Here is a 27,471-nt window from a genome sequence, read left to right on the forward strand (position 1 = left end):
CTTCTTGGATCTGTAATTTTAGGTCTTTCATAAGAGTTGGGAAATTTTCAGTGAAAATTTCTTCCATTAGTTTTTCTCCTCCTTTTCCCTTCTCTTCTCCTTCTGGGACACCCACAACACGTATATTTGTGCGGTTCATATTGTCCTTGAGTTCCCTGATACCCTGTTCAAATTTTTCCATTCTTTTCCCGATAGTTTCTGTTTCTTTTTGGAATTCAGATGTTCCATCCTCCAAATCACTAATTCTATCTTCTGTCTCTTTAAATCTATCATTGTAGCTATCCATTATTTTTTCTATGTTTGCTACTTTATCCTTCACTTCCATAAGTTCTGCGATTTGTTTTTTCAGTTTTTCTATTTCTTCATGTTCAGCCCATGTCCTCTTCATGTCCTCCCTCAATTTATCGATTTCATTTTTGAAGAGGTTTTCCATTTCTGTTCGTATATTCAGGATTAGTTGTCTCAGCTCTTGTGTCTCATTTGAGCTATTGGTTTGTTCCTTTGACTGGGCCATATTCTCAATCTTTTGAGCGTGGACAGTTATCTTCTGCTGCTGGCGTCTGGGCATTTATTCAGATTTCTCTTGGTGTTGGACCCAGCAAGGTTGTAATATTTTTCTGTGAAATCTCTGGGTTCTATTTTTCTTATCCTGCCCAGTAGGTGGCGCTCGTGGCACACGTTTGTCTGCGGGTCCCACCAGTAAAAGGTGCTGTGGGACCTTAAACTTTGGAAAACTCTCGCCGTCCTGGGGGTTCGCTAGCCGAAGCGGCTTGAGCCGGCCCTCGGTCCGAACGCAGGGAGGGTTGCTGGTCGCCGCAGCCAGGGAAAGAGCCCGTCCGAATTTCCTAGTCGGCCCTGGGCAACAAGCGTGGCGGGAGGGCGCCAGCGGCAGCGGCCCGCCCGAGAGAGTGCACGTTCCCCGGGAGTCACGGGTTTGGAAGGGGCCTCCCCCACCCGTCACTGTTCTCCGCGGCCTGGGGGTTTCCGATCCAATTCTCTCAGTTGGTCCGGGGGCTGCGCGTGGTGTGGGCGCCAGTCGCCTTGGTTTCAGGGGACCACCTCTCCAATTCTCCCAGCCGGCCCGGGAAGGGGGAAGGGAGTAACTCCGGCCGCTTGCCACCCCGCCCGGTAAGGCCCGCGCGCCTCGGCGATCTCACCCGAGCTGCTTCTCTCAGCCAGCCAGCCGTTCCAGGATGGGGTACGCTGTCTTTTTTATCTCTGTTGTGGCTTTGGGCGCTTTCTGTATCGTTTCTACTCCCCTAGTAGGTGTCCTGGAGAAGAAACTAAGATCCGCGCGTCTTACTAAGCCGCCATCTTCCAGGAAGTCCCTATTTTTTATTTATTTGTTGTTGCTTGTTTAGTTTTGATTCCTTGATTCTGTTCAACTTGGGATTCACTCCTGGATTCCTTCTGTTTGAGTAGGAAACAACCTCATAGAACTCTTCTTGGCTTTTTAGAGTGGACATTCACTCTGTAATCGAGAAATTAGGATTTAAGGGATGATTATGGCTATGAATCATTATATAGACACTCCCTTTTGCTTTGTGATATATTGGAGTAAACAGAGGGAAATACCTGAAGTCTTTGAACTTTAGTACAATGGCTCGATCTTCAAAAGTGATTGTATAGCCTTTATCTTGTGCTCTTGCGATTGTAAAAATCTTGTGATTAACCTTCACTTGTACTTATTTTATCTAGTTTTTCAACTTTGTAGTCTTGTAATCACTAAAGACACTCCCCAATGTTTATTAATGAAGGCCTTGGGTCAGCCCAGAACAAACCCACTCCAATTCCAAAGTTATATTGTTAACCAAAACTGGGTCTAATAAAATGTGTCTGCCTAACATATGCAGTAGCTTGGACTTGAACCTATAAGTGATGTGGACTTCATCATAGTACTAAAAATCACCCATCATCATATTAAGGCTGACATTTTCTTACATATGTCCTGTGACTAAGCAAGCACTCAATCTACACATATTCAATAATCACATCACCTCTAATTATATCATCGGGAACCATTGTGCTCACTATCCTAAAACCTGCCCATCCTCTGATACTATACAAACATAAGAATTGTTACAGTTTGGGGAGACAGATATTGGGCCAGTCCACCATCTGATCTCCTGCTTCATGCTTAACAATAACTTCTTTTTCTCTTTGAAACCCTGGTATTTCAGGAATTGGTCACTGAGCTCATGGGGCAAAGAATCCACCGTCTTGGTTCAGTAACAACTCCCTGACTCTTTCTGTTAAGCAGAACCCTTTCTCTTTTTTATCTGAGTGAATATCCTCCTGCATGGAAGCTGTCTTGATTCTTTTTGAGTGGGATTTACTCTCTAATTCTGGAGCAGATTATTTCCTGACTCTTCAGTGAGACCTCTGTCTGTTGAGATCTTGTTTGAATTTTGATGTTCTCTGTTAAGCTCTCACTTGAGTTTGAGTTTCTTATTTTGGTGTCTTCCTTCACTGTGAGAAAATTTCAGTCTTCTCATTCTCCTTCTTTGAAGACTCTGGGTGATTATATGCTTCACCACTCTGGTGATAATCCTGTCCTCTTTCTGAAATCAGACAATTTGGACCTCCCATGGTCTCATCAGGAGGCTTGAGATCTCCCCATGCTTGTTCATATAAGACTCTCCTTTCCCATCACCCCTACTCTTCCTGACTTCTGTTTGCCACCACCTTCAACCTGACCTTCAACTCCTTTAAATCCTTTAATCTGTCCCTATGTAACTCCCCTACTTCTTTAACCCCTCTACCCACCCCTGACAGACTTCTGCCTTCCCACTGTAGCCCCTCAACTCCCTACCCTCACCAACCAACACGAGGGTCTCTTCAGATGCTTAAGGACCCCAAAAACAACCACTTGAGGCTGTAAAATCTAACTGGATACAGATGAGATGCTTTAGCTCCAAGGATGAACTTTAGAGACACCCAGATAACCATTTAGTCTCTCCTTGGTCTCTCGCTGAAAACTTAGTCCATGGTCTCCATGAGATTAACATCAGGGCAAAGAAAGTCATAAATGTCTCCTCTATAAATGTTGGTGGGGAAGCTTTAGCTTTCATATTGAGAAGGTAACCTTAACTTGCGCATCTTATAGAAACACAATCCTAGTAAACTGTAATTAGGGAACTAGTATGAAAAGTCTACTTATTTATAGTAGAGTAGAATTTGTATTTTTGTATTTATTGCCTGACCTGTAGCTGAAATTTTAGAAGCTACAATTCATTTGTTTCTATATGTATGTTCATATGTATATATGCAAATATGTAAGTATGCATCAAGACCATTTTCCTACCTCCAGATAATATTACTAAATTAACTTACAAAATCCCTTATAGGAGCTCTATTTTAATTGGTTTAGAAATAAGTGAGCACTTACATAAATTAAATATTCCTAGAATTCCAGAAATTAAGAAAACTGGATTTCTAATAATCCAATATTTAAAAAGTATTCTTATAGCAACTAACCCAAATGTTTTTTAAATTCAATTTCACATAATCAAGATAAATTTTTGTCCAATGAGACTAATTTTGTATTGCTAGTTTAAATAAAAATGTGATACCTTCTGAGTATTATGAAAAGTGTAAGCATATATTTATATTCTCCTTGAGCATGTTCTTTCTAACCATATAAAGGTTTACCAATAAAATCGGCTCACATTATGTTTATTAGATATTTAAGATGATGAAAAATGTAAATTTGCATTTAAGGAAATTGAATCTTTATTCTGACCGATTTTATTACAATACTCATTGTATTTTAGAGTATACTGACTTAACAACTGTTTCCAAGAACTTTTTTGTAACTTATAACCTTAGATTTAGCTAAAAATAAGTATGCAAGATTTTTTTGTTCACACTACAATAGTTTTTGTTTTTTTTTTTTCACACTAAATAGTTTTATTTGTTCAAGGGCTCCTATTGCAAGTATTAAACCAACATTTGATCTGATTCTGTGGGCCCAAATTCACATATTTATGGAAGATAAAAGCAAACTGTGATACATGTACATTGATGATAACTGATGGCTCAACGTTAACCACATTACAGATTTTAAATTTCCATAGCATAGAACTCAAATGTCATAGGTCTTTTAGGTCCTTTTGGATGTCCCAAAAGGTATCTGCACTCTTCCTGAATAATTGACAACTTCATAATCCTTCAGCTTCCGGTTGATAACACTGGTTAATCCCCGGGTGTTCAGGATACACAGAACATTTTCATTCTCAATGCATACATCCCCTTCACCATTGTTGTGAGTAAATGAATCCTGGATAGATTTTTAAACATGGATTGAATCAAATCAACCACACTTTATCCAACAGCCCAGTTGGTATATTCTTTTAGCTTGATGACTTCATAGGCACTTTTGACAAAATTATGCACTTCCTCCCAATTTTCAGTCATTATCTATTCCCCTTTCTGGATTCTGTTCCTGGAGAGAAACTCCTGCCACATTCACTCCACTCCACAGCCATATTTGAGCCTCCATGTTCTCCCAAATTCTATCCATGGCAGCTGCTGGGATGAATGCCAAGTTTTTCAGCCCTGAGGCAACACAATCTAGCAGAATCCAGATTGCACCCACTTCCAATCACAGGGTATTTGGTAAATCCACTTAGTTTGCAGGTAACGTATATTAGAATATCCACTGGGTTGGAATCCACAATTATGATGCAGTCAGGACTGTACCTGGCTATCTGAGGAATAATGAATTTGAATACATTAACGTTCCACTGAACTAGGTTGGGGTAACTCTCTTCCTCTTGCTGATGGACTCCTGCAGTTACCATGAGAATCTTAGAGTTAGCAGCCACAGAGTAATCTTTATCTGCACAACTTTAGGTGAAGAAACAAGCTTCCATGCTGCAGATCCATCATCTCTCCTTTCAGCTTATCTTCCAAAAACATCCACAAGGCTAAATTTATCAGCCAGAGACTTTCCAAGAATGCTGATGGCACATGCCATACCAACTTGTTCAACACCCACTACAGTGATCTTCTTGTTTGGGACTGTTGCCTCTTCTTCTGCAATGGGGGCAATCAGTTTTTCCTTAAGAGTGGCCACTGTGCACTGGAGGAGGAGAGGGCTCTCAGGACTGCTGTATGAGTCTGGTGGCAAAGACAAATTCAGCTGCACGTGCTTCTGCAGATGCAGGAACAGCAGGGAGGCAGGAGAAGGTGGGGCCCCACCAAAAGATGTGTGTTTGTTAAGGAGAGTTAACTTGCTCTAAAGTAAAATAGCAAGTTTTTCCAGAATGAAAAGAGGAAAGTGAGGACATAATCTGAATAGATATGGAAAATTAAAGAAGGCTCACAGAAAATAATTCTGTCATGTTCAAAATATGCTAAGACTTGATGGGTTACTTATACAATTTTTTTAAAGGGCTTTAATATCAAATAGTATACGGATGCAAAACTAGAATTTGGTTTCCTAGGGGATCTCCTGTATTCCAGGCATACTCTTCTTTACTGCCATTGTGCAGTTTCAGTTCTATTTGCCCTAAATAATCAGAATCAATCACCCCGTCACTACAGTAATCCCTTTCTTTACTTGTTGATTCAGAGACATGAGACACACAACAGCCAGGTGGCAGTCTTAACTTCCAGCTCAGTGGAATCACTGTTGTGTTACCTGGTGGAATCATTCCTCCTAATGGAACTCGTAAATGAGCAGAGCCTAAGGTTGCAGAGACAATAAGCAAAATTTTCCTAGTGGATCACTGGGGGTAATAGTGAGTGGTGTCACTCCCATTTCTCACCCCTTGATTCCTGGACCAGTGAATCCCGGCTAGGGGAGAAACAGCACCATAGAGTGAAGGATGAATCAGAGCTCCGATGAGCATCACCATCTCCTGGAGAATGTTGCCCCACACCTGAAAGGTATTGGCCACCTAGTTGGCACCATTATTGCATCTTCAAAATGCTGTTCTATCATTTTATCAATCAAGCTACTTCAGGATGATTAGAAACATGGTAAGAGACTTTCATAATCATATGCCAATTCCCACGCTTCATTTGAGGTGAAGTGGTTTCCTTAATCAAAAAACAAGGCTATGCAGAATACCATGATGGTGGATAAGGCATTCCATAAGTCCACAGATGGTAGTTTTGGCAGAAGCACTGTTTGTAGGGAAGGCTAACCCATATCTGGAATATGTATCTATTCTACTTAGAACAAATTACTGCTCCTTCTATAATGTCCAATGTAATTAATTTGTCACCAGTTAGGAAGCTGATCACCTTGGGGAATAGTGCCATTTAGGGACTGAGTGTGGGGCTCAGCTGCTGGCAGGTTGGGCACTCAGCAGTCGCTGAAGCCAGGTCAGCCTTGGGGAGTGGGAGTCCATGTTTTGGAGTCCATGCATAACCTCCATCTCTACCACCATGTTCACTTTGTTCATGAGCCCATTGGGCAAAGACAGGAGTGGCTGGGGAAAGAGGACAACCAATATTCATAGAACATGTCATCTTATCCACTTGATTATTAAAATCCTCCTCTACTGAAGTCATCTATGGTGAGCATTCACATGGGACACAAATATGTTCATATTTTTTGCCCACATATCTCTTCCCAGACCTCTTTTCATCAATTTTCCAATTGTGCTGATCTGAAAGGATGCATGCTCCCTAGAAAAGCCATGTTTTAATCAAAATCCCATTTCATAAAGGTAGAATAATCCCTATTCAATACTGTATGTTTGAAACTGTAATCAGATCATCTCCCTGGATGATGTGATTTAGTCAAGAGTGGTTGCTAAACTGGATTATGTGACAACATGTCTCCACCCATTTGGGTGGGTCTTGGTTGGTTTATTGGAGTCCTATAAAAGAGGAAACATTTTGGAGAATGGGAGATTTAGAGAGAGCAGAGAATGCTGTAGCACCATGAAGCAGAGTCCACCAGCCAGCAACCTTTGGAGATGAAGAAGGAAAATACCTCCTGGGGAGCTTCATGAAACCGGAAGCCAGGAGAGAAAGTTAGTAGATGATGCCGTGTTCACCATGTGCCCTTCCAGCTGAGACAGAAGCCCTAACTGTGTTTACCATGTGCCTTCTCACTTGAGAGAGAAACCCTGAACTTCACTGGCCTTCCTGAACCAAGGTATCTTTCCCTGGATGCCTTTGATTGGACATTTCTATAGACTTGTTGTAATAGGGATATTTTCTCGGCCTTAGAACTGTAAAACTAGAACCTTATTAAATCCCCCTTTTTTAAAGTCATTCTGTTTCTGGTATATTGCATTCCGGCTGCTAGCAAACTAGAATACCAATCATGTTCCAAACCCCTGACCATCCAAGCCAAACCGTTAACAATAGTTCATAAGTATATAAATGCACCTCTTGCCAGTTCTTCCAAGCAAAATGAACACCTAGGTGCACTGCTCGAAGTTCTGCCCACTGGGAGGATTTCCCCTCACCACTGTCCTTCAGGGACATCCCAAAAAGAGGCTGCAGTGCTGCAGCTGTCTATCTTCAGGTGGTATGTGCATGCCACACATAACCATCAGTAAACCTGGCCATAGTGTTCTTTTCCTCAATCAACTGATTGTAAGGAACTCCCCATGAGGCTATAGCTGTGGGCTGGGAAAGAGAAGGTAATGTGGCAGGAGTGGGGTCATGGGTATTTGGGCCATTTTCTCATGCGACTTACTTGTACCTTCAGACCTGACTGAGCTGAGCCCTATCTCATATATACCACTTCTATTTTATGATGGAATGCTGCTGTGCACACCTAACTTTACGTTTTGGTTGGATCTGAAGTCTCCCTAATCTGAATATTTTAAACAGACAACGATAATAACTAAACTGCAGTTGCTAATTTAGATATTTATTAAGCAGTAAATATGCCAATATCCCAAACTTCCTTGTCTCTACCTCTCTCTGTTTGATTTTAACAAAGCCCCAGGTTTCTCAAGTTCAAGCAGGCAGAATTGAGGCTATGAAGTTTGCTGTCACCCCTGCTAATAAATCACTTTTTGGTGACCAAACTGGTGTGACAAGTGTCCTTCTCACCACAGTAGGCAAAGATCCAAGACTCACAGGGTCCCTTTCACTTTCTTTAGTATTCTATTTTCTGGATATAAGGGTCCCCTTTCTCTTTTCTCTTAAGCTATCTATAACTAAGAATAATTTATTATACTATGCCTTTGTAAATAGAAAAGAAACATTTACCTTTTCTTCTCACCTGCTTTCTCTGGAATTTGGAAACTTTTTGAGTGGTCTTATTTTCATGGTCATGTAATTATTTCAGTTTCAATAAGAATCTACTTGATAACAGACATAATTGGAATCACTGGTTATTGTGCTGTTTTGAAACTACTGTATAACCCAGAAAGCCATCTTCTTTAATCTTCATTCAGTACTGTTGGGTGGGATATTTTGTTTAAGTTGTTTTCATGGAGATGTGATCAACCCACTTGTGGGTGAGACCTTTTGATAAAGTGGTGCTCATGGAGATGTGTCCCCACCCATTCAAGGTGAGGTTGCTTTCTGAGGAGCCCTTTAAGAGGGAACCATTTTGAAAAAGTTTCAGGGCTGACACGGGCCAAGGTTTGGAGATGAAGAAAGAAAATGCCCCCAGGGTAGTTATTTGAAACAAGAAGCCAAAGACTCCAGCAGATGCCGGCCATCTGCCTTCCCAATTGACAGAAGTGTTCTGGACCCATCTTTAAGTCAAAGTATCTTTATCTGGAAGCCTTAGTTTGGACATTTTTATAGCCTTAGACCTGTACACTTGCAACATAAAAAATGTCCTTCTTTTTTAAAAAGCATTCCATTTCTGGTATATTGCATTCTGGCAGCTTTAGCAAACCCAAATGGTTATAGAACCATTGCTTAGATTGGAATGTCATATCTATGAATGATGCTCAATTATAATCAGATGTCCATACACTTTTTTTTAAACATATATCAGATTTTTATTATAAAGATAATAGAAGTGTAGACAAAAATGGTTTAAAAAATCCAATGTAGAAAATGAAGGTAGTTTTTCTTTCACCTGCTAAATACCACCATCCCAGTGTTTCCCCTTTAACTGGTTACATATACAGAACACCATCTCTTTTCTTTTTTTTTTTTCAATATTTTTATTGATTAAATCTTCACATACAAACATTCTTAACATCCAAACATTCCATACATGTGTTGTCCATATGCTTTTATGATGCTAACTTGACTTAAAGTAGCCAATGCTTACAAAACCCTCTTGGAAAAACTGGTGTAGTACCTGGTTTATAGATTTCCCAGCATTACAGGTGAATAAGGAAGGTCACTTCCTACCCAGGAGCCATATGATAGTTGAGGACATTGTTATAACAGGAATTCATTCAAATCTATAGATACTGCAGGTAAAATCTGGTGGGGAGTTCTTGGCTTCAGTCCATATCCTGGAGAGGCTTTTTAAAATTCAAACTCAGATTCCTTATGAAATTTCCAACAAACCAAATGTAGGAAGGCTATATGTCAAATTTCCATTCCTGCTGCACCTATGCAGGTAATCAAGATTTGTTACAGAATGAATAATGAAATAGAATATTTAAAATGATGAAGTGTCCTATGAAAGTTATGAGAGCATTGAAATCTCTTTTGCTCTCCACATTTATTTGTGGATTAATTGTGTTGCCCTCGAATTGCCATGTGATATTTTACTAAGATTTTATTTTATGACAATTATAAAATATATCTTAAATAATTTTTCTATCACGTAACTCCTGTCAGTGCCATAGCCTTTCATATCTTAATGGTACCTTTGAATAAAACAACCTGTGAATGTTATGGTAGATAATATTGTCTTACATTATTTTTTCATATATACTATGGATAATTCATTCATAGGCCATAGTTTGATGCAGTTAATAACCACTGTATTGCAGAAATAGTCTAACAGATGTTCAGCAACACCACTTCCCTACTTTATTATGGTGATACAGTGACATTTGATAAGGAGAAGCTGTTAAGAGTCTGTCATCATAAAGAAATAAAGGGTCAGTTACATCAAATTACCTTGAAAACTGAAGTAGTGAAATTTATTTCCTCATCTTAATGGGAGGATGCTGATCCTCTCTTTTTTCAATACTGTGCAACATAATACCCTGGAGTTACTTTGCCTCAATGGCGTTAAAATGCATGGTCATGAGTTTAATATAGTAAATGAACAATATGAATGAATCACCATTCTTCTTCCTTCCTACTCAAAACTGTGAAGGATATTTAGCCTGACTCAAATATCAGGGGAAATCTGTCTTGCTCTTTTAAAAACAATAACCTGAATACACACATTTAATGTTATCATTCCAAGTTTGGAGATTTTCATATTACCACAATTGTAAAAGAATTTAAGCAAAAAGTGACAGAGACGCAGAAAAATGCACCCTGGCAGAAAGATGAAATCAGCATGAGGAATGCATTAGAAAATGATGGAATCCAACATATATGATAATGCCCACTATTATCATATATTAGCAAACTAATACAAAATCACGTAAAAAGCAACACAGCAGGTTAAACATATAATTAAAAACAAAACAAAAATGTGTCCAACGATGTTATTAATTGAGAAAGCACAGTTATTGAAAAATACATGACTCTCAAATGCGGTATCACAAAGGGATGAAAAAAATCCCACAAAACACAGGATTCAATAGCTTTGTGTGCTTATTTAATCAAGCTGATGTAAAATGTCTGTGCTCTTAGCAATATCTATCTTTTCCATGATAAAAAGTTTGACCAGTATGGAAGATCTAATTATGTACCCTAATTTGGACATGTTCTTAATCTTACTTTGTGTCTCTATGGGTGTCAACACGCTGTGAACAGGATCTCTTGAAGATGTTATTTTTAATTAAGCTGAGGCCCAAATGAATAAGGTAGGGTCTTATATCTGTATTACTGGAGGCCTTAAGAAGAGAACCCAAAAGTCACAGACACTAGAAAGGGGACATCACCATGTGGAACAGAAAGGTATTCAAGCCAAGGAACCCCAAGGATTTCTGACAGCAGTACAAGAAGGTTAGAGGTTTTGGGGAGAAAGCAAGTTTTGCCCATATCTTGGTTTCAGACTTCTTGAGGCCTCAAAATCATGAGTCAACAAATTCCCATTGTTTTAGCCAAGCCATTGTGTATACCACAATGTTACAGGCTGTTACAGCAGCCTGGCAATCTAAGAGAACCGCACTGCTTCATAACTACTGGGATGAGTGTCATTAGAAAGGAAACTAATAACTAGGATGTCGAGAAATTGGAAGCTTTGTGCCTTGCTGGTGGGAATGCAAAAGGCTGCAGCTGTTTTGCGGAAAGCAGGCAAACAGGTGGTTCCTCAGAAAGTTAAACATAGAATTACCATATGACCCTGCAGTTACACTCGTACATATTTACCCAAAAGAACTAAAAAAAAGGGACTTAAACAGATTCTTTTACTCCAATGTTTATAGCAGCATTATTCACAATAGATAAAAAGTGGAAACCACCCACATGTTCATCAACAGATGCAAAGATGAATAAAATGTGGTGGGTATATACATACATACATATATATATATATATATATATACACACACACTATACACGCATAATAACTATCAGCTGTGAAAAGGTTTGAAATTGTAATGCATACCACAATGTGGAAGGACTTGGAAGACAATATGCTAAGTAAATTAAGCTTGACACAGAGGGTCAAATATAGTATGATATCACTTATGTGAAATAGCTACAATAGGCAAGTTCATAAATGCAGAAAGCAGATTAGAGGTTTCCAAGAGCCCGGGAAGTGGGAATGGGGACTTATGACTTAATGAGTATAAAGTTTCTGTTTGGGGCAATGAAACAGATTTGAAAATAGAGGTACAGTTTGAGTACTGTGAATATAATTAATATCAATGAATTGTATAATTAAAATGGTTAAATGGCAAATTTTACATAATACATGAAATACATGTAAATATATAGTACTACAGTAAATTTTTTATAGTTATGCTATAAATCATTGCTATACGTACATGGGTTTATAGGGAATTTAGAATAATCATAGTTGCTTACAAAACCATGTTGAAAGGATAAAGTAAAATTTTAATTAACCATATGTAATGATTTTGATCAATATGACACCTGCACGTTTTTTATTCTTTCACAAAAGAATCATATGGTAAGTTTCCACCAGGTAAGGACAGCAGAACATGAAGCAAATATCTTGAAAGAAAGTATATGTTTCACTAAGGGATCAGAGAAAGTGGTATTTAGCATGAGTACTAAAAAGTACGCTTTTCCAGGACAAATAAGTAAGTACTGCACTGAAGTATCGATGTTTGGAAAAATGACTTGCATTTTAAAGGTACATATTTTAGAGTCTGATTCTATTGTTTTTATAAGGAAATCATAAATATATCACAGAGAAATGGAAGAACTACTTTGGTTCCTAATTATGTAGTATTACATTAGAATACATTTAATTGTGTTTTCCATATGCTATGGTAACATTTTTTAAAAAGATTCTCCAAATTCTAAACTTTATATGGTTAATAATAAGATCACAAAGTATAAAATATATGGTTGAAAGTGGCTAAAGAAAGTTTGCTCCACATAATATGTCAAACATACCCCACCTGTCAGAACACATAATAGCTATTCCATAAGAATATTTTTCTAAATGAATAAATGCATTGATGATGTAATTGTTAAAACATTATATGGTAGTAGACAAATATTTAATAATATGGAAATGTGGTTGTAACATATTTTTGAGTTTTAATCCTGGTTAATTCTGAGCATGCAATTAAAGGAGATTTTTATTTTCTTCCTATTACATCCTGTTTTCTAAACTTTCCACCAAAAATTCAATCATTTTTAAAATAAAGGAATATGATTTTTAAGCCAATAAAAAATATAAACTTCAAACTGGAAAAATATTTGTAAAGTATAGTCTGTTCAAACGAAATTAGCCATAGGCACAATGATACCAACTTTCAAACCTATCAGGCTTTGCCGAATCTCCTTCACTAGCATTTGTCTTATCGTGTAGATGGCAAACCCAACATGGCAAGAGGATATACAAAGAGCTGAGGTGGGTCCAGAGGAGCTGGAATGACACAGGAGGAGGGTGGTAGCATGAGTGAGAAAGAAGAAAGTGGTGCCCTGATGATTAGTTGATAGTAGATGAAATTTTGAAAACTAGTGAAAAACTTAAAACTAATTTTTAGAAAGTTTAACTCTGAGATATGTGACATAGTTTCCTCTTATCCTCCCAGAATTTACTGTATATTTCCATTCCTCCTCAAAATTTAATAAAAAAAAAAAAAGTCTGGTTTCTCATATCCTGCCACAGGTAAAGTCACAGTGCCCAGAAAGTAACAATCATTTAAAACTTACCCCAATTTCCACAGGAGAGAAAGAGGACAAAGGATTTACCAAGAGTGACACAGAATTAGATCGCCTATGTTAAATTCATCTAAATCATTGACTCTGAGGAACTGTTATTCTGAGTACTTATTAAATGAGCTTAAATACTCAAAAGTATTTCTCAAAGACTATGTTTTCAGCATCTCAACGTAGATAACTTTAAAATAAAATGTGGCACAACATTTAAGACTTCAGATTTGGATCAACCTGGGGTTGAAGAATTCCAATTTTGCAAGACATTGTTTATCTTTGACGAATTATCCAAATTATTTGAATCACTGCTTCTTTATCTTTAAGAGAGGGCTAAAAGCACCCACTTCTTTGCATTGTTGAAAGGATTATATGATTCAAGTGAAGTGTTTAACATGGGCTTTGAGAAATCAGTAATTCTAAACTGCAGTGGAATCTCAATGAAGACAGTAAGGCTTGCACACTTTGATCACTGCTGTGTGCCTGGCAAACAGAAATGTTCAATAACTATTTGTTGAACGAAATAGTAACTATTGTTAGTTATTATCAATAATTAATTTGATAATTTTCCTTAAACTTGAGTATCAATTTCAAGATATTATTCCTAACAGGAAATAAACATTCTTTACATAGGGATTGCACGTTCCATTTCAGTTATACTATCTTCTCCCCTCTTCTCCCTTCCCCCAAGGTTTAGTAATACCTTGATTAGCTCATGATCCAGTGCATGTGTGTGTGTGGGGGGGGGGGGGGGAGGTTGGTCCATTGAAGACCAAATACATAATATGATTAAGAACCCCAAAACTTTTCAGCACATATATATTCATTCATCCAAAAATGTAGTCATCCAAATATATTATACATGGCATGTCATTTTAAAGACTTTACTTACAGTGGGTGGGCATTAATGAAAGCTATTAGGTCACGGAGGAGTTAAAAGAAATACTGAAATATGCTAGGTGAGGCTGAGTAAATAAAAAGCAAAAAAAACTAAGCTTTGATCCAGGAATTATAGGAGGTTACAAACATAAAATGGTTAAATCAGGAAGAAACAACCCAGAATAAGAGGGACAATGCAATGAAGGAAGTTGGTTTATGTTAGCATGTTATTAAAAATGCTGATTCTATCGTATCCTGTCACATCATTGATTGTTTGAGACAAGTGTCTAGCAACTGGGCTTAGAGGAAATTAATAACCTATCATAATCTACCCTATCTATTGCTTAGTGGCAAGCATGAGGGGAAAATATTTTTTGTCTTGACAGCTTAGTGTGCTGTAGATGGTTTAGGATTGTGCCAGTTTGAAATTGCCATGTACTTCAGAAAAGCCAAGTTTTTCAATCCTCATTCAATATTGCTGGGTGAGATCACTTTTATTGTTTCCATGGAGATGTAATCTCCCCAATTGTGGGTAGTGACTTCTGATTAGATGGTTTCCATGGAGATGTGTCTCTACCCATTTAAGGTGGGGCTGCTTCCTGGAGCCCTTTAAGAGAGAACCATTTTGGAAGAAGCTTTAGGGCTGACAAAGCCCACACAGCCAGAGACCTTTGAAGATGCAGAAGAAAAAAGTCCCCAGGAAGCCTTATGAAATGAGGAGAGAAAGCAAGTCATTATGGAAAGTCATCAGCCTCTCTCTCTTTGGAGTTAAGCGTGCTTTCTCTGGATGCCTAAGTTTGGACATTTCTATGGCCTCAGAACTTTAAACTTGCAACTTAATAAATTCCCTTTCTAAAAGCTGTTCCATTTTTGGTATATTATATATCAGCAGTGTAACAACCTATAATAAGACTTTTCATTTCACTGAAACTCAGAATTGAATTATTCTGTAGAGAATTACTAAGAACTAGGGATAGAGTGCTCCACAACTTCTATTTTCTTCTTTTATAATAGAGTGGATGAACAACAAGCTATTCAGAGATGTTTCCTATTTGTTTATGGTAACAATGCTTTTTGATCAGTTGAGAAGAAATGGAATATTTTTATTTCATAGTAATGGCACATTCATGTTTACTTCACTGACAAGATTATGTAATCTTCCTTTTGCTTACTGGCTTTAGTATGTTTAATATTTTATTTTCAAACCGATACACATTATTTGGAGCTCTTTGGCAATAAACAGAGAAATGTAAAACATCATTATGCACAAACTTCCACGTGACCAATTTTTTTCTGCTTTGATTATATTTACTATTATACACATATACATATATTAAATGTTAAAATTGTTTTAAATCACTTAGCATAATGATTATTGTCCAATGTCATTAAGTTGTCATTAAAAAACATTTCTTGTGACCTGTAATAGCTGAATTATTTCAACACTGGCCATGCTTATCACAAATATTTTTTTAATTTATGGATACCTATTTTACTTAAAAATACTTAGGATGGATAGTGTGATAATTTGTGTGTTGGTTTAAGCCAGGGGTCTGAAAAGTTTTTCTACAAAGGACCAGATAATAAATATTTTTGGCTCTACCCAACTCCTCCAAAACAATGCATAATGTGTAAGTATTCCAATAAAACTTCATTTATGGATTCTAAAATGTGAATTTCTAATAATTTTCACATCATGGAGTATTATTCTCTTTTGTTTTTTCTCCCAACAATTTTAAAATATAAACATCATTTTTGATTCATAAGCCACAGAAAAACAGGCAGCAGAGTGAATTTGGCCCACAGGATATAATTTTGCAGAACCTGTTTTAAGCCATACCACATGTACTTAATTGCCAATAATGAGGATTTCTCTCTTCAGGACTGATCAATTCCCATTCCAATCTAAAGCCCTTAGAGTTTCAGTTATCTTTATATCTGATCAGAAGCGGATATATATATTTTTCACATTATAAAAGTTGTATCTTTATACGATCATCTTCAAGAATCAAAGCTACTAGAACACAGTTCAATGGTTTCAGGTACTTCCCTCCAGCCACTCCAATACAACATAAACTAAAAAGGGATATCTATATAACGCATAAAAACAACCTGCAGGATAAAATCTCAAATATGCTTGAAATCTCTCAGCCACTGAAACTTTAATTTGTCTCATTTTCCTCTTCCCCATTTTGGTCAAGACTTTCTCAATTCCATGATGTCAGGTCCTGGTTCATTCTGGGAGTTCTGTCCCACATTGCTAGGGAGATTTACAATCCCTGGAGTCATGTCCCATATAGGGGAGAGGGCGGTGAGTTCACCTGCCGAGCTGACTTAAGAGAGAGAGGCCACATTTGAGCAACAAAAGAGATTCTCTGGGGGTGACTCTTAGGCCTAATTTTAAGTAGGCTTAGCCTATCCTTTTCAGGAATAAGTTTCATAGGGGTGAACCCCAAGATCAAGGATTCAGCTATTAATGTGGTTCACACTGCTTGTAAGAATATCAAAAATTCTCCAAATGCGAAAGTTGAATCTGTCCTCCTTTCTCTCCAGTCCCCTAAGGGACCTTTGCAAATACTTTTTTATTCACTGTCCAAATTACTCTGGGATATATCAGGACATCACACAAACCAGGACAAACCAACAAAATCTCATGCCCTATTCAATAAAATCTCACACCTTATGGTGTTCAACTGAACTGTGACCATACAAGTTAAATTTAATGATGCAACACCCAAAATATAAATTTTGCACCAAATAAACATTTCTAACTTTGGTCTCACACAGAAGTCGAAGTTTTAAAATATGGGTGATACCATCCTTTACCCGGTATTCTGCTCTTAGTCCTCTAAAGATCAGCTCAGATATCTCTACTAGAAGTTTGATCCCTTTTTCAACTTTTTAAATAGTTCCTGTGTAGGGTACTGCTGAATTTCATAGCTTCAGAGCTCTAACTCTCAGAGTCTCAGTTGTCACATAAATACCAGAAATTTCTGGTAACAACCAGGTTATATACAAACAGCTCAGTATCCCAGAATTTAAAAAAATAACAGCTACAACTCCTGAATATATGTGATTGCTCTAAGAGCTTACGATCTAAGACCTTTTACAACAGGCCCCAACCAGAAGCAGATATATTTAATAGTTTGCATCAGAATGAGTTTTCATGGATGAAATTACGGCTTGCTAGCATGACAGATATTAGAAATGAGCTCTCATTGTTGAAATGAGTGGTATTCAGAGGCTAGTTTTAATACTTCAGGGGTTGAAGCGGGGGCTCAGGTTTCTGCAGATTCCAAGGGAGGTAAGAGGCACTTTGGGAACCCAGACAGTAATTATACACCAACTAGTAAGAGAAGCTGGTATTTCACAAGCAATATGGTTGTACCCATACATAACAGTTGAAGGTCAGCCTTGCCTCCAAAGACTTTAATCAATCGAACAGAGCTGTTGGGGGGACGGTTTTATGCCAGCTTGATGATGAATGTTGCCTTATAAACATCTGCCAGCATGGCAGAATTTTGTGTTCATGTGTACCTGTTACTGAAAGTTTGTTGCTAAGCCTCACCTAACTTGAACCATTAACAGCCACCTTCCCATTGTCTGCCAAAAGGACAAAATAAACAGCTGTGTAGAAAGCATCCGGTTTAGTTTAATTCACAGCACACCATGGTCTCAATTTACAGTTCTTCTATATAATATTTGCTGAGATTCTACCATGTGCCACACATACCTGCGGTTACAGGGGTGCAAGCAGGTAACAATAGTCTCTGGTCTTCCACTGTCATTGCAAGTAAAGGAATAAAAAAAATAGGCAATTACAATGCCAAAAAAAGATTCATGTAAGACAATGGCAATTAAAATAGCTAACACAGGGTTTTCTATGTGCTTGGTATGGCATGTACCAAGCCATCAAAGTCTCAACCTTATGAGGAAGATACTATTATTTTCTTCAGTTTTTATATAAGAAACTGAGGCAGAGAAAAATTAAAGAACCTCAAGTAATAAGACCTTAAAATAGTGGGTTTGGACTTGACTCCAGGCAATATGGGGCTTGAGTCAGAGCTCTTAATCACTGCAGCTCAGAATGCAAAGGCCATGAGGGACTTTGGGGTGGGGGTGGGGGGAGTTAACTTAGGTTGGGCCATCAGTGAAGGACCATTTTAAGCAGATTGTTAAAGCTGAATCCTGAAGGAATTCCAAAGAGATAAAGTCTAACCCTGGAATAGGACAAGGCTTCTCTGTTCCTGGAATGGAAAGGGAGCTGCTAAGGCAAAATGGAGGCCATGGGTGGGAGTTTACCTTTTGTTCCCAGGAATGCAAACCATCACAGGGTTTTACTAGGAGGATTATGAGGGGATTGAATTTTTTAAAAGCACTCTGCTGTGTAGAAATTGGGGGTAGAGGTGTGGCAAGAATTTAAAATAGGAGATTAGAAACTGACTTGGCCTATATAAGAGTTCAAAAGTACCTGCACAAGGCTTCCCAACCTCACTCTCCATGAGATCTACTTGATGCTAAGGATAAATAATTGTATTGCTCATATTAACGCAATACATATCCTAAATTACACACTTCCTTTTTGTTTTGAGATACTTCTCTGGAGCACTGGAGATGGATAAGAGATTGAATTTTAACACGAAGAATTTTTTTTTATCCAATTGAGCACTTCTTATTTTTATTAGAAATTTTAATGAAGGCAATGGAGTTAGTATCAAAACAAAGTTTAAATTTAAGAAGTCTAATCCACTGTGCAGGTTTTCATTTTTGGAAAATTAAAGTTATAGAGCACTTATAAATAAATAATTTTTTCTAAACTGTAAATAGTTTTGGTTTGCTAAAGGTGCTGGGATACAACATACCAGAAATGGAATGGCTTTTAAAAGGGGAATTTATGAAGTTGCAAGTTTATACTTCAAAGGCTGTGAAAATGTCCAATTTAAGGCATCAACAAGAGTTTACCTTCACTCATGAAAGCTGATGCCATCTGGAACACCTATGTCAGCTGGGAAGGCATGCACGTGGCATGGTGGTCCCTTGCTCCTGAGCGCCACTGCTTTCAGCCTCCGTTCCTATGGGGGTTCCTCACTTTGCTTCTCTGGGGTTGGCTTTCATTCTTTGGTTTCCCTTGGCTCTCTTCAGGTTCTGGCTTACTTAGAATCTCATAGGAATGCACTTGGAGATGTCTGCTAGGCTCTGCATTTCCAAATGTCTGGGTCTTGTGTTGGTTCTGTTAGCTCTGGTTGGAAGCTTTTTCCAAAATAATTCCCTCTTAAATAACTCTAGTAAGCAACCCACCTCAAATGGGTGGGTTTCCATGGAAACCACCTAATCAAATGATCCCATCTACAAGTGGGTGGGCCATATCTCCAAGGAAACAACACCCACCCAATAATATTGAATGAAGATTAGAACTTTTCTGAGGTACACAGTAGTTTCAAACCAGCACAGTAAATATAATTATTCAAACATAATTAAAAGCAATGGTCACATTTCCTTTCATTTCCTTTCCTACAGCCATAAAACCATTCTGTGCTATTATAAAAAGTTACTAAAATACATTAGAGTTGGTTTTATTGAGTAAATACATATGTGTGCAAATGTATATGTTAAATATATTAATACGTATAATTGCATATTCTAATACAATTAAGCATTAAAATATATTCATTTTTCTCATTTTATTTTAAATATCTATGCTATATATTTATATCTTATTTATACATATATTAAACAGATATGGTGTTTATATAAATATGTGTATATATTAAGAATACATCTATCTGATGAGTATACTTTTCAAAAGAATGACCTTTTAAAAACTGCACCCAAAATATATCAATATTTATCAAGTGACTACATATAGAAGAAGAGTGTCACACCTAATCATTAGATTAAGCATTAGGGTAATATAATCAGGTTTATAGATCAGAAACATGACTCTATATTTGACTGGATAGACTGGAGTGATTCAGTGTTGAGACCAGAAGACCATTCAGGGACACTTTGAAGACAAGGGCATCACAGAAGCTGAGCTAAGCAGTGGTAGGGATGGAGAGAAGCTGACAGTAGAGGTAAAAGGGAAGAATCAGGGTATGGGAATTAACTGGCTGTGGGCAAAGCAAGGTGACATGGCCCTAGGGGGCTGGCTTGGGCAACTGGGAGAATGACTGGGTTACCTAAGGGATCAGAGCAAGGATAACAGAGTAGAAGACGATTGGGAAAAGGGGGAAATGTAGAGCTTTCGGCATGTTGAGTTTAAAGTGGATGGTAGGCATGAAGTAATCAATGAGCAATTGAATTAAAAAGTCAATTTTTGAAGCACATACTAGGCCAAAAGTTTATAAATATTCACCATACAGGTGAAAACATTGGAAATATAACATTTCTCTGGGATATAATGAGAGAACAATAAAAGAACCAAAAAGAAATGGTTCCTTTCCAAGAAGAAGGAAGGGTCCCAGAAATATTTTTGCTCACTTCTTTCTCTTACTGCCATCGCTTTAAACTCATACTATAATGGCAAAGTACTAAATGTGAACATTAGTCCATGTGCTTCTTTTCAAAATAAAAATATTTGTCTAAGCATTCTACAGGCCCTGTCTTAAACATTTTAGTTTTTTGTCTATGGAATTAAATTATAATGGTGAGCAAGAAATGAATATAATGCACCAGAGTATAAGTTTATTCACATCCCCAGACAATGAATTTTCTCTTGGTCCAGCCTCATTCTTTAATAGCATAGAGAGTGGAGGCTCTTTGCCAATCATTTCTATGTTGGGTTTTCACACGTGGGTGTATGCGCACACATTCATTTAATATCATATCAATATCTATTTAAAATTACTTTTTGATTTAAAAATTAATTATTGAAGGTTACTTCCCCTGATCGTAAGGAGCTTTACAGTTTACTGTGGGATGAATGATTTAAACAAAACAAATATCTTTTTATATTTATATTCTCACATTTATAACATGTGAGTATAACATGCAGGGTACTTTGTGTCATTCCCTTGAACTAGCATCCTTCCACTACCTGTCTACACTCTGAAGCCAACAGTCAATAGGGACACCAGCTGAGTGGAAGATTATTCTAGAGAGAATGCTTTTAGGTACCAGTGAATTTCTGAAAAAGCCACAGCAATCAGAAGCTGAAGAAAAAAAAGAGATGAAACACTGAAGAAAAAAAAAAGAGTCTGAACAACCAAGCTACAGAGAAAGAAAACCCTTTTAAAATAAATGATGTTCCTGAAATGTAAGGATTTGGGCTAGAATGCAAACTGATTTTGTGGAGATAAAAACTTAAGAAGTTAGTGAACACAAAATCTGTACTAATCAAACATTACCCTGAAAAGACTACTTTTGTTTTGTTGATATCATATATAATCAAATGACAGTTATTTTATTAAATAGATGTTCATTTTGTTAAATATTTTGTAATTAGCTCTGAGGCAATGCCCTATAGAATAATATGCCATGACGTATCACTGAATTATCAAAATTCCGAAGGGGTACTAAGATATTAATAGTCCATAGATTCTTTTCCCTCTTTCTTTGAGGATATTGATATGCTCCCAGTGTCTATTTCAGCTTTTATAGGACCTAATCCCCCTACAGGAGCCCCCAGCTCTATCCCATCAACTAGGAGCCTTCCTTGGAGAGTGGTGCATCACCAAATGCCAGCAAGAATGTCTGCATTTCAATCAGTCTGCTGGACAGAAACAGGGAATGCTAGCTGAAGGTGCTGAGTAAATGCGTGTGAAGAATTAATATATTCAAACTGAATTCCCTTGACAGCCTAACGTTGACATCAAAAGCAGTCCACAGGCATTATTTTGCACAGAGACTGAATGAACCTCTAAAAGAATTTCTATACACCCAATATTTTTATTCATTTTATTTTGAGTTAAACTGCTAGAATTATGAGAATTTTACAGCTGTATTTTAATTGTGATCGTATACAAAATTAAAATGTATGATGACACTACATGACTCACTTGATTTACTATAATGCAGTATCTATATTAAAAATCAGAAAGAACATACCTACACATGCATATAAGAATGAAAGTATGGTATATTATGAAATACTTCTTTATGTAAAGTCCCTGAAGGATAAAAAAATTTCATTTATAAAGTCTTAGAAAATGTATGACAATAAATATTATAATTTGTATTAGTTTTTATAGTATTGCACACAAAAATAATGCTCAGAAAATATTGATTTTATCAGTTTAAAAAAAATGCTGTTAAATTAGCTCCAAAATATCAGTGGCTTGACCCAACAAGAGTTTAATGAGAATGAATTTTGCAGTATCCTTCTACTCTATCTCTGGGCTGGGCCATGTAACTTGCTATGGTCAATGAGGCATTAGCAAACATGGCAGGAGCAAAGGCTTAAAAATACTTGCACAGTTGCATCTGTCCTCTCTCTCGTGCCTCAACCATTGCTGTGTGAATATGCAAGGGCTGGCCTACTAGAGAATGAGCGATGGGGAGCAGAGCCCATGCACCCAGTTGCCCTAGTTGACATCTAGCTAACCCTACACAAAGGAGTCCAGCCCAAATCAGCAGAGCTACTCAGCTGACCTTCTATCTGTTTTAACCTGCCAGGGCTGTTATGACAAATTCCACATGTGAGTTGGCTTAAAAAACAGGAATTTATTGTCTCACAATTTCAGAGGCCAGAAGTCCAACATCAAGGTGTTGGGTAGGGTCTCTTGGGTTTCTTGGAGTCTGTGCATTCCAGCAAACCTCCATCACATGGTGTGTGTGCTGGTTTGAAAAGCCATGTTCTTTAAGCCTCATTCAATATTGCTGGGAAGGCTTTTTGATTGTTTCCATGGAGATGTGACCTACCCAATTGTAGATGGTAACCTTTGATTAGATGGTTTCTATGGAGATGTGTCTGCACCCATTCAAGGTGGGGTTGCTTACCGGAGCCTTTTAAAAGAGAACCATTTTGGAAAAAGCTTTAGAACCACTGGAACCAAAAGAGCCCACAGAGCCAGAGACTTTTGGAACAGAAGGATGCCCCCAGGAAAGCCTTATGAAATGAGAAGAGAAAGCTAGCAAATGTCACCATGTGCCTTTCCAGCTGAGAGAGAAACCATTCACATCATCAGCCTTCTGGAACGAAGGTTTCATTTCCTGGATGCCTTAAGTTGGACATTGTCATAGCCTTGCCTTAAGTTGGACATTTTCATGGCCTTAGAACTGTAAACTTGCAACTTAATCAATTCCCCTTTTTAAAAGCTGTTCCAGTTCTAGTATATCGCATTCTGACAGTTTGCAAACTACAACACATGGTCATCTGTCTTTTTTCTTGGGTCTGCTCTACTGATTTCCATGGACTTCTGGCTTCTATTGATTGACTACATTCAAATTTCCTTTGCTTATGAGGATTTAAATCATATGGACTATACCTTGCCTTGACTCAATTTGGTCTCATCAAACTAGGGTCTTCAGTGATCCCATTCACAAATGAGTCCACAGCTTACCTAATAATAACATCTTCAGAGGTTCTCTTTACAAATGTGTTCACACCCACAAAAATGTAAATTAAAACTTGAACATATCTTTTGAGGGGATATGATTCAATACCCAAAACCATCACAGTCCTGTGAGTGGTAAATGCTTACTGCTGTATGCCACTGAGGTTTCTGTCATCATCTGTCATACATCATTAGTGTGGCAGAGGATAAGTGATACAGCTACCTATACTTTGATATCTGACAGATCTTAATTTATTTTCTTGTTCTGATGGACACTTACAACAAATGTCAAGCCCACATCTACACATCAGTTTCTCCAAATTCACAGCTAAAGAGTTGCATGGAATACATTAAACAAGTACTGAGAGCATTTGCTTAACTATATATATTTCCTATCAGCAAGATACCACATGTATTGGATTTCTTATATATAATTTCCATTTAAGATGAGTCAGGGTCCTTGACCCAGTTTTCCCCTTCTCTTTCCATATAAATTCATGCTTTTATCCACCACCAATATTCCCTTTCCTGAGCCTCTCTTTCCCCTAGGATACTTTCTTCCATTTCCCTTTGCTCTTATCTTTGCAGATACAGTCCTGCCTCCTAGCAACCCACACTGGGCCAGAGAATCAAGCTCCCTACTTACCTGGAAAGAGAGGTTGGGTACCTGATCATGTCAGTTTTAGTAAACAAACTCCCTGATGTTTGGATGCATCAGTATTGCCCAAAAAACCTGCTGCCTTAGTTTTTTAGGCTTTCTATACAAAGCACCACTGTGCCTCGTGAGAATTGGGATTCATTTGCACAGGTATCTATTGAGCCCATGTTAAAGTCAGCCATCTGCTACTCTCTGTCACCTGTTTCTTGACCTGAGTGAAAAATGGACCATGTCACTTCAGTTCCCATTAGGCAAGCATCTGTATTCCAAGGTGGCTTCTTAATTAATCTTCAGGACATGAATGTCAGCAAAAACCATGCATTGGATTGTTCTGAAGTATGAGCTATCTTTGCATCTTTGTAGGTGGTCTTTTGAGGTCAGGTCTGAACAAGACTGATAGGACACGTGCTACCGAGGTTTGTTAGATAATTAATTTTAAAGGAGTTTGACGACTGTAGTCTTCTAGTCACTGCTATTAAAACAGTGTGTTTGAAATTTTGATTCAGAAACCATTTTCCTTTTCTTTTCTATCCTCTTCACAAAAGATCATAGTGTGGACAAAATGATGCTTAAGTTTAAGGATTCCAGCACACGTACTATTAAGACACTTTGGTCTTTTAATATACTAGGAAAACATATTAAACAAGAGCTGATTCTTTTAAGTTTCTACAATGGTAGAGTGTTAAAAGCTTGACACTCACAAAGTGAGCTCTTGGACACGAGTACTGAGCACCAGGGAAGAAACTTAGCAATTGGTTTTAAGATGATAGTAAACATCAGTGTAGGTAACTTAGGTTTAGAAGTGAACATCTTAGTTCTAGGGCAGTTCATTCATATCGGTTCTAGTGGATGCACCCAAACATTTTTAAACCCATAGTAAGACAAATACACACGGCATGGTCAGGTTCATGTGTCAACTTGGCCAAGTCATGGTACCTGTCTGTCTGGTTGGGCAAGTGCTAGCCTGTCTGTTGCGATGAGGACATTTCATAGAATTAAATCATGATCATGACAGCTGCATCCACAGCTGATTCCATTTGTAATCAGCCAAAGGGGAGTGTCTTCTGCAACAAGTAATGCTTAATCTGATCACTGGAAGTCTTTTAAGGAGAATTCAGAAGAGGCAGGTTCTTCCTGTTTCGGCTGAGGAACCTCTCCTGTGGAGTTCATCCAGACCCTCCATCGGAATCATCAGCTTCACAGTCTGCCCATGAAGTTTGGACTTTGCATTCCCACGGTCACATGAGACACTTTTATAAATTTTATATTTGCAAGTGTTCCCTGTTGATTCTGTTTCTCTACAGAACCCTAACTAATACATCTTGGTGCCAAGAGTTGGGTGGTTTTTAAGAAACAGAATCTTAAAAATGGGTTTTTATGAATGGTTTTCTCCTCTGACTGAACTCAAAGGCACTAAGGACTCTGATTCCCATAATCAGAATGACACTCCCAATCCATGGAGTGAGCTGGCAAAAGAGATAGTCAAAATATCACCATTTGATTCCCCTAATACTTCACTTGTATGAAGCCAGACTCTGGGGGATAATGTTTTTGACACCTTTACAGAGTTTTGTGGAAATAAGAGGAAATAAGAGGTATGTTGGCTGGTTGTTGTTAGATACACTGCCTACTTTAAGCAGTGAAAAGGATGGCTTAAGGCTTCAAATGAGACGCTTAAGCGCCATCTGGCAGATGTAGACATTTCTATAAGCATCCGGAAGGAAAATTTTATTTTCTGTAGCCGTAGACTTGAGATCTCTGAAAATCAGACTCAGAATCTTATTGTTAGAGTAGACATTTTACATAAACTGAAATCTCAATGTTGCATGGTGTCTGCCATTAAAGTGAGGGCATTGATTGGAAAGGACTGGGACCCTGAAAAATGGGATAGTGACATACGGATTGATAATGACGTCAGGGGTGAGGTTGAAACCCTTAGTCATGCTGAGTCTTCTCTAGATAACCCTGTAATAGTTTGCCCTGAGGACATAGCTGTCCCACCTCCAACCTGCCTGAGGAGTTGGCCACGCAACCTCCTCCTGAAGGGATTAGCCCTAGAGTGATTAATCCTGTTTCACCAGATGAAACTGCAAATGAAGGCCCTGAAGCAAATGGCTTGAAAGATACTTCTAATTCCTTTCATGACCCACCCCCACCACCCCTCATTTCTTCTAGACCGATAATTAAAGTCCCAACAGGCCCCTAAAGGTGAGGTACAAAGTATCACACATGAGGAGGTAAGTAATACTCCAAGAGAACTGTGTGAGTTTTGAGACCTGAGTTGCCTATCATGAGCTGGGTGTTGTCTGACACACCAAGCCATAAAGTTGGGCATGGGCGCAGCCATACTCTATTTTAAAATGGAAATGGTATATATGAGATAGGGCCAGAGCAGATCCTGAAGGCACAAGTAAGTTACATGAAGAAGTGGCCCAAATGCCCATGGTCTCCACTCCTGCAACTTTATCTTCTTTTTCCCAGAGCAGAGCTATGGCATCTTGGGGAGTTCCTCACAGTGAATTGACTGAGGAAGAGAAAACTCGGGCCTGGTTTACAGATGGTTCAGTACTATATGCAGATACCACCCAAAAGTGGACAGCTGCAGCACTACAACCCCTTTCTGGGATGTCCTTGAAGGACAGTGGTGATGGCAAATCCTCCCAGTGGGCAGAACTTCAAGCAGTGTACCTGGCTGTTCATTTTACTTGGAAAGAAAACTGGCTAGAGGTCTGTTTGTATACTGACTCACGCACTGTTGCTAATGGTTTGGCTGCATGGTCAGGGACTTGGAAAGACCATAATTGGAAAGTTGGTGACAAAGAGGTCTGGAGAAGAAGTATGTGGATAGACCTTTCTGAGTGGGTTACAAACATGAACATATTTGTGTCCCATGTGAACATGCACCAGAGGGTGACTTCAGAGGAAGGTTTTAATAATCAAGTGGATAAGATGACCTGTTCTGTGGATACCAGTCAGCCTCTTTCCCCAGCAACTCCTGACATTGCCCAATGGGCTCATGAACAAAGTGGTCATGGTGGTAGGGATGGAGGTTATGCATGGGCTCAGCAA

At 38.2% G+C, this 27,471-nt stretch overlaps 1 protein-coding gene and 1 pseudogene across 1 annotated transcript in view; both read right to left on the minus strand.

The window, feature by feature from the left end:
* The window catches only part of CTNND2 (catenin delta 2), a 990,776-nt gene that overhangs the window by 745,702 nt on the left and 217,603 nt on the right, over positions 1-27,471 (minus strand). The gene's annotated exons all lie outside the window — the stretch shown is intronic.
* On the minus strand, positions 3,795-4,993 carry LOC143646119 (L-lactate dehydrogenase B chain-like; annotated as a pseudogene).

Source organism: Tamandua tetradactyla, chromosome 9, assembly GCF_023851605.1.
Source record: "Tamandua tetradactyla isolate mTamTet1 chromosome 9, mTamTet1.pri, whole genome shotgun sequence".
Classification (NCBI taxonomy): Eukaryota; Metazoa; Chordata; class Mammalia; order Pilosa; family Myrmecophagidae; genus Tamandua; species Tamandua tetradactyla.